General features: G+C 43.1%; 1 non-coding gene across 1 annotated transcript; it reads left to right on the top strand.

Moving 5' to 3' along the window:
* The first annotated feature begins 1,054 nt into the window (after positions 1-1,054).
* Positions 1,055-1,159, top strand: LOC116079472. Its single transcript, XR_004114017.1, has one exon. It is a non-coding gene; the product is annotated as a small nucleolar RNA U13 (small nucleolar RNA).
* The last annotated feature ends 8,163 nt before the right edge of the window (positions 1,160-9,322 follow it).

The following is a 9,322-nucleotide window of genomic DNA, read 5'->3' as shown; positions in this document are numbered from 1 at the left end:
CTCCTCCTCCTCCTCCTCCTCCTCTTTCTTCTTCTTCTTCTTCTTCTTCTTCTTCTTCTTCCTGACCAGCCCTGTTGATGCTTGAAGCATTCTCCCCCCTATATTTTCTTCTAGAAGTTTCATGTCTTACATAGAGTCCTATGATGCATTTTCTTTGAGACACTTCTTTTGATACCTGCAACCACAACTGTCCCACTATAACAGACTAGGCCCTTGAACAGTGAACCAAAGTAAAACTGTTTCTTCTTAAGTTGATTTTTATCAGGTTATCTTGTCACTGTAGTGAGGAAAGTAACTAACACAGACCCCTGTAATATAAATGTGAAATATTGATGAAGCAAAAAAGGCACAAGGAATGTGTGATCATGAATTGGATGATCTGATATTGGTAAAATGCCATTATTCAAAACAACTCCAAATTCAATGAGAACTGTGATCCCCATCAAAGTCCCATAAAGGGACTTCTCAGAGCTAGAAAAGATAATGCTAACATTCATACAAAGGCATAACAGACTTCAAATAGACAAATCTTGAACAGAAACAAAGTCTAGAAGAATCAGAGTATTTGATTTTAAATCAAACCAACACTGTAAAAAAAAAAAACAAAAAGCCATGAGCATCAACACATGGACAATAAGGGATGATTGAAACACTAGAAATCATTCATGCATCTCCTCCTGCCACAACAACTGATCTTTAATACAACTGTCAAAATGTGTATTGGAGAAAAGAAGATCTGTTCAATAAGCAGTGATAAAAAAAAAAAAAACCAGATATCCATAAAAACAAAACAGAACCTTGTCTCAACTCAATTCAAAGCTACCAATAGTAGCTCCAGGACGATGGCAAAAGCAACTTCTTACTGCACTTATTTGTGTGTGTGGGTGTGGGGGGTTGGGTCAGAGGACATCTGTCTGTTCTCCTTCTATCACATGGGCTCCAACTCAGGTCATGCCTTAGCAGCAAATACTTTATCTACTGAGCATCTCATCCACTCAAAGCAATGATAAACTCCAAAAGCACAGGAAGCAACAGCAAAAACTCCACAAGTGGGATACTTTCTTCAGTTCATAAGCATGATGCTTGAGTGTTCACACTGTTGAATGGCATGTGTCTACTACAAACCTTGTTACCGCATAGGAATGATACCCATCTGATGTAGAGTGGGGTGGAGGGGTTTAGAAAAGGAAAACAAAGACAAAAGAAAAATTAAAAAGAAGAAGAAAATGACTGATGGAGTCATTTCAACTGAAAAGTGTCTGGTCAGCAAAGGAAACAAAGAATGAGAAGACAGTTTACAGAGTGTGAAAGAAGATGTGCAATTTGTCCGTCTGAAAAAGGACTGGTGTCCAGAATACACATGGAATCAAATATCCAACAGCTGAAAAAGTAATCCAGCTCAAAACAGGCCAAATAATGTATTAACAGAGTGACATATTATTTATAAAACACCATTAGTATGACTGACCAAGAAAATGCAAATCAAAACCACAATGAGACATTGTCTTACCCCAGCTGAAAAGGAATGGAAAGAATAAAACTATGAATAGATAATAAATGCTACCCACCATGAGAAAAATGGAGAACTCATACATTAATGCAGTTACTATGGAAAACTGCATGGAGGTGCCTCAAAAAACTAGAAATAAACCTGCCAAGTATCCCAGATGCCACTGGTACATCTGCAAAGGAGAAAAAATGCCAAGGAAGTACCAGGTCATACTTACGTAGCACTGCTCAGCTAGTGTATGGAGTCCCACACAGCGGTCACCCTTGGATAAACAGATTAGGAAAAGGCAGTATATATACACAATGGATTGATAATCAGCCATGAAAAAAGAGTGAAATTCTGATATTTGTGGCAACCTCGATAGAGGATACTATGTTAAATAAAAAGAAGTCATTCACTACCTGCTCTCACTCACACGTGGGAGCTTACCAAGTTGGTTTCATAGAAATATGGGGTAGAATTTAAGTTACTGAGGTAGAGAGGTAAGGGAAGGGTTGAGGCTAGAAAAATCAATGTGTAGCCACAGAGCTTCAGTTAGGCTGAGGGTCATATCTGGAGCACTGCTACCTTGCGGAGTATTGAAGTTCATGATTATTGTGTATTTCCAAAATAGATAAGTAGATGGGTTTTAGAGGTTCCTGAGACAAAGAAATGATTGGAGAAGAGGTAGTTCAGTGGCTTAAAGCATTTGCTATTCTTCCAGAGCGCCTGGGTTCAGTTCCCAGCAGTGACATGATAACTCACAACCACTTGTAATTCCATCTCCAAGGGATGTGACACTCTCTTCTGACCTCTGAGAGCAATGCACATACGTGGCAGACGGATACACACAAACACATAAGTTAAATAACAATAATAAAATAAATAATAAATGTTTGAGTTGATGAGCATAATAATTGCCTTCATTTGATTGTTATACTTTCTATGCATATCAATTTGTGCCAATAAATATGTACAGCTATTCTGCATCAATTGACAATACTAAAGAAAAGAAAAGAAAGGAAAGGAAAAGAAAAGAAGAGAAGAGAAAAGAAAAGAAAAGAAAAATAGACCTGTCTGAGAGAAAACATGTAGTGTCCTATCTCCCATTACCTGTGAAGTCGGTTACTAACCCAATCAATGGAACCTGGGAGCTGGGTCCTGAAGTCCAAACCCTTTTATGGTGTGTCAAGAACAATCTTCCCAAATTCACAACTCTCTGTTGTCAAGGAGACTGTCCTGCATCCAACAGTCCCTTAGCTCACCCTTCTACCCACCAGATCCAGAAGCCACAGCTACAGGACAGAGGACAGATGACAGTCTGCACTGGCAACTAGACAGTGTCAGGGCACCCAAGACTCCAGAAGGAAGTGAGAGACAGGGTTATGGGCTACTTGAGATGGCACATGGGTTCCTAAGGAAGTGGAAAGAAGGAAGAGAAGAAAGAAAACTTCGTAGAACAAGATGGAAGCAAGAAAGCTGGGAATGAACAAGGAGAGACAGGAGGTGAGAAGAAATAAAGGTAGCTCTGAGCTTCCCCATCCCACCCCCTCCCCTTACCACTTCCGTGTCACCCAGGACTGGAGCCATATGGGTACCACCTCAGAGGCAAGTACACCAGCTTGGTGTGTCTCAAAGAAAGACACGACCTCCAGGCTCTCTAGGGATGACGACCAATGGTGTTGCTGGCTTTCTTAGTCTAGTAGTGAGTATATTATCCCAGAAGAGTCAGCAGCTCCCTTGATATTTCGATCTTATGTTCACCTCTCTTCTGAATCCAAAGATAGCCACTAAATTTGGATATCTTGGCCTTGTGTAGACCATGTGTACATGACACCAGCATTGAGGGGAGCTAAATATACTTGGCACAAGGAGTGGCACTATTGCCGGGCAGTGGTGGCGCATGCCTTTAATCCCAGCACTTGGGAGGCAGAGACAGGTGAATCTCTGAGTTCAAGGTCAGCCTGGGCTATACAGAGAAACCCTGTTTCGGGGGGAGAAAAAAAAAAGGAGTGGCACTATTAGCTGGTGTGGCCTTGCTGGAGTGGGTATGGCCTCGTTGGAGGATGTGTGTCACTGTGGGGGTGGGCAATGAGACCCTCCTCCTAGCTGCCTCAAAGACAGCAGTCTTCTCCTGTTTACCTTCAGAACAAGATGCAGAACTCTCAATTTCTCCAGTGCCATGTCTGCCTAGATGCTGCCATATTCCTACCTTGATGATAATGCTCTGAACCTCTAAACCTGAAGGCCAGCCCCAATTAAAAGTTGTCCTTTATAAGAGTTGCCTTGGTCATTCGTGGTCTCTCTTCAAAGCAATAGAAACCCTAACTAAGACAAGCATGTAAAGCCTTTCAAATTTGTTAGAGTCCAAAAATTATTAAAATGTTCACAGAAGACCAAAGGCAAAACACCTACCAACATTTAATTTGATCATCTCGAGCTATGTCTGCTTTCCTACAAACAAAATAGCTGCATTTTTTTTCTTTACCCACTCCTCTGTTCTGGTCACATAGGTTGGTTCTGTAGCATGACTGCTGTGGATTGTTCTGCAGTGAACACTGATGTGCCTGTACCTGTGCTATGCTGACTTGGGGTCCTGAGGGTAACTAGGCAGCAGTGCTGTAGGTGGGTCGCATATATTTACTTTTAGTTATTTGAAGAACATCCATACTGATTTCCATAAGTTTATGTCAAAACGACAAGCATCACATATTTTCTCCCATACATCTCCCATGTATAGATGTTTAAAATCATGTGTGTGTGCATCACATCAAAGTAAAAAGAAGGCTGTCTAGAAAACAGAGGGGACTGGGGTGGGAGAGAAGTGAAAAGGGAAGGTAGAGGTAAGTTTGAGGTGTGCTCAATGTACTTTTGTGAAAACAGCCCGTGTGTTGGGTAATCACTGTTGTCAATTTGACTGGATCTGGAGCCAACTAGAATTCAAGCCACCGGGCACTCCTGTGGAGGGTTTTCTTGAACAGACATCTACTCTGAATCAGTGTGGCAGCTTCTTGGGCTGCCCATGTTTTTAGAACGTGGAAGCTTTGCTTTTCGCCGGCTGGTACTCACTCTTACTGGCAGGCCCATCTGTTCTAATGTTGCTGCGTGCTTCCGCCAATATTAGAGCCAGCCTCTTCAGCTCCAAAGCAAACTGAAGGCCAGCAGCTCTCCAGGAATCCTCAAGGCTTCTGTGCCTGATCGGGAGTGTGTGGAAGCATTCGGCCTAGTGGACTGAGCAGCTGCTGACTCATAGCACCTCTGGGGTGAGACAGCCACTACTGGACTACCTGGGTGTAGCCAATATAATAAATCCCCTTTTAATGTCTATGCATTCATTTTATCAGTTCTGTTCATCTAGATAATCCTAACACACCTGTGTAACCCAGTATAATAAAATGAAACAAAACACTTCATTTTTCAAATGAAGCCAATACTTAGAAAGTAGGTTCCCTTGAGGAGCAGTAGTCTTAAGGATCAATACACAGACCCCCCCGTAAAATCAGCAAATTGCTGAAAAACATTCTGACAACCAGCCCAGCAAAACTCTGTAATGAATGAGTATTTATTCAGGGATGGAAAGATGGTACAGTGATGGAGAGCATCTCTTCATATTCCTCTTGCAGAGGCCTGGGGTTCAGTTCCCAGTACCCATAACTGTCCTTAACTCCAGTTCCAAGGGAATCTGACACCCTCTTCTGACCTCCACAGGCTCTTGCATAAGATGGTACACATGCATACACCCAAGTACACACACATACACACATAATAAACCAATTAAAATATATGTGAGTATATATACATATATACTTTATACATATACAGGCATATGTGTATATATGTGTGAATATATACATATATACACATATACATATACACATGTACATATATACTCATATACACATATACATATATACATATATATATTCAAGAAGGTCTGACAAACATTGTAAGAGCAGCAGCACCTGTAACCTCTGCTAATCCACCCCCATCCTGGCTTCATCTCATTCTCTGCATGTGAGAAGCCTGACTCCAGGCAGGTACGGTCATGGTGGCTGCTGCCTTCCCAGATCCAGCCTAGCTGTGCAGTGGTGAGATGCAGCATCTATCACACTGCAGAATCTGAATTCCAGGGAAAGGCAAGCAAGACACTCCCTTTTTCTGTGTGCATACCACCTGTGTCCAGATCATCAAGAGGCATAGATTGGGGCCTGAAGAAATGGCTTGGTAGTTAAGACCACTTGCTTCTTTTGCAGAGGATCTGGGTTTGGTTCCCGGTACCCATGGTGGCTCACAACAGCCATAACTCCAGCTCTAGGCCATCCAACACCCTCTTCTGCACTCCAGGAACATCCATGGTGCACATACATACATGCATTTAAAATACACACTTAAAATAAATAAATCTTTAAGATTCCTCAACCCGTAAAGGTGCCTTGCTAAACCTGACAACCTGAGTTCAGTCCCTGGGACCCACTTGTCAAAAAGAAAGAACCAAATCTTGCAAGTTGTCCTCTGACCCCTCCACAAATGGGCCATGGTGTGTGTGTGTGTGTGTGTGTGTGTGTGTGTAATAAAGAAGAGGTCATGAATTTGAGAGGGAAGGTAACAACTCCTATACCTAAAACATTTCTGTGTAAGTCACTTTTCTATTGCTATGAAAAGACACCATGACCAGGGCCTCTCTTATTTTTAAAAGGCATTTAATTGGGGACTTGCTTGCAGTTTCAGAGGTCATGATCATCCTGGTGCTGGAGAAGTAGCTGAGAACATCTTCATCCACAGAACAAGAGGGAAACAGAGATGCTGGCCCTGGTTTGGGCTTTTAAAACCTCAAAGACCATCTCCAGTTACACATTTTCTTCTCCAACAAGGCTACACCTACTCAAACAAGGCCACACCTCCTAATCTTTCTAATCCTTCTCAAATACTGGCACTTGTGATGACTAAGCATTCAAACATATGAACCTATGAGAGATATTCTAATTCCAACCACCACATAATCAAACCACATGCCTCCTAAAAAAGAAATTCATTTGGTTAAAATATAAACATCTCTATATTCATTGAAGTTGACCCAGCTCCCACCACATCACTGTTGCCACAGTGGATCACGGATTAAGACCTGCCCCTGCCCCTGGGCTTGCAACCTCAATGTGCTGGTGTTCTTCATTCATGTCACCCCACCCCCTGCCAAACACAACCCCCATACTCCCTACTGATTATAACAAGCGGCAGTTAGTTACATGCCAACAGGTCAGGCCTCTGGGCTTTGGAACCACAGTGCTGATCTAGTGAGACGTCAGATAGTATAATTAAGGAAGACAAAGTTTACAGATGTGATGAGATGGGTTGATCATAAAATCTCACTAACTGATCTAGTAATGATCACCTAAAGGAGAAATGAGCTGGGTGGTGGTGGCACATGTCTTTAATTTTGGCACTCGTGGAGCAGAGGCAGTTAGTTCTCTGTGAGTTCAAGGCCAGCCTAGCCTAGAGAGTGAGTTCCAGGACAGTCAGGTCTACACAGAGAAACCCTGTCTTGAAAAACCAAAAAGAAAAAAAGAAAAGGAAGGAAGGAAGGGAAGGAGGGAGAGAGGGAGGGGAAATGAAGGAGAGAGAGAGAGAGAGAGAGAGAGGAGAGAAGAAATTATAGTTTTGAGACACCTGGGACTACACATGTACAATATCAGGACCCAGTAAAACCAGTTACCAGGATGCAGGACCATGCATGGCAGGGTGCTATTGTTGCTACATGGAAAACTCTACAGAACTGTACCTGTAACTTTACAGAGCTACAGAGAAAAGTGAAATTCTAAGGCCCAAGACAGGTAACCCCTAAGAAATGGTAAGACTCTAAAGAAGACAAGACTGAAAATGGTTGTCTGCTATAACCTGGGACCTGGTGGAAATTTCTCTATCTACCAGATACCAGGCTTGGCTAACAGGCTTGGAATCTTCCCTGTACTTTCAGGGAAGTAGTTAACGGGGATTTTCTGTTTGTCTGAGGATTCTTGTGAGATATTTAGGGGTATTTTGTTAATTTTACAACTTAAACTCACATATTTGGGGTCAATCACCTATTCAATGCACACATGGGCACCTGGAGGGCTTGTAGTGCCAAACTGGCTCAGTTGACATGTTAGTGAAACAGATGTCACAAAGCATGAGTAAAATTTCAGTCATGACAGAACTGTCCCCATGAAGGAACCCCACGAAGGAACTCCAGAAAATTGGTACACTCTTCCTTCTCTCTGGAAGTCAGAGGGAAGGGGAAACTCTAGAGTCCTGAGAAGAGGGAGGGTGGAGACAGTCTCTCTGGCATAGAAGGAGAAGTTGAAAAAGAAAACAAAACAAAACTGGTTTTGTTTCTCTCTCGAGGAAGCACAGGGTGCTCCCCCGCCCTGCTGCCAGTCTTAAATGGCCCTTGGCAACTCCTCAAAGGCAGGTTCTTCCTGGATCACGGAAAGGACACGAATTGTCAGAGGTCAAAGGGCAAGGAGGTTGGCAAGCTCTGCAGCACAGGATGGGGCAGCAGTGGTGCTTGAAAGACAGCTGGCTTTCATACCTAATGTTGGTCATAACCTTCATTTCTGTAAATGTCTGTTTTTCTCTCTTGGGCTGGCTTCAGTGAAAGTGAGGGTAGCCCATACACCCCACTCCCTCACTGGTGTGAGGGAGCAGTTCTTGATCTCCCTCCCAGAGTAAAACATCTGGCTATTGTCCATCATCTTGCTCTCTGGACATCACACAGCAGCTGACCACAGTGACCACCCTGCAGGGATTGACCAGCTCTCACGGGCATGTAAAGAAAAGCCTCCCCCCCCCCAATTCAGGCCCTGGCTCACCGCCCTACCTTGCAAACACTGCTGGCCCTCTCTGGACTTCAGACTTCATTTATAAGCTGAATAATGGTCCCAGTGATTCCCCATACCTTTTCTGTTTTGAGAGAAGGTGTACTACTCCTTGTTCTGAAAGGCCCAAAGCTAAGAACACTCACCCCTTCATTCTCAGGGCTTGGGAGTTCAACAAAACATCCGGAGACATAGTATACATTGTATTGCATAACCTTAATCTACACTATGCCTGTCAGCTGGCAGATGTGCAGACCAATGTAGGCTCCCACCTTAATCTTTAATGACTGTCCCATATGGAGGGGAGGTTGGCAGGGTTTCGAGGCATGTAGGAAACCTTGCACCCTCTGCTTGATTTTTTTTTTCATGCACCTAAAACTTCTCTAAAAAAATAAAATAAAATGGCAAATAAACCCCAGGCAGTGGTGGCACATGCCTTTAATCCTAGCACTTGGGATGCAGAGGCAGGCAGATTTCTGAGTCCGAGGCCAGCCTGGTCTTCAGAGTGAGTTCCAGGACAGACAGGGCTGTACAGAGAAATCCTGTCTCAAAAAACCTAAAAAAATAAAATAAAATAAAATGGCTGGGAGTGGAGAGATTGCTTGGTGGTCAAGTGTGTCAGGTGAATCAGAACCGACTGTAGTTCCTGACACTTGCTATTGGCCTCTTTGAGCATCTACACACACACACACACACACACACACACACACACACACACACACACTTAAAAACAAACATTTTTTAAAGTAAACTCTTTTTTTTTAAGATTTATTTTATTTATTTTATATGTATGAGTACACTGTAGTTGTACAGATGACCATGAGCCATCATGTGTTTGGCTCCTGGGAATTGTACTCAGGACCTCTGCCGGCCCGCTTGCTCCGGCCCCTCTCCCTCCTGTGTAATTCACTGTAGCTGTCTTCAGATGCACCAAAAGAGGGTGTCAGATCTCATTACGGGTGGTTGTGAGCCACCATGTGGT

Source organism: Mastomys coucha, unplaced genomic scaffold (assembly GCF_008632895.1).
Source record: "Mastomys coucha isolate ucsf_1 unplaced genomic scaffold, UCSF_Mcou_1 pScaffold5, whole genome shotgun sequence".
NCBI classification, from domain to species: domain Eukaryota; kingdom Metazoa; phylum Chordata; class Mammalia; order Rodentia; family Muridae; genus Mastomys; species Mastomys coucha.
The sequence above is the reverse complement of the archived record's forward strand: the minus strand, read 5'-3'. Positions and strand labels throughout refer to the sequence as shown.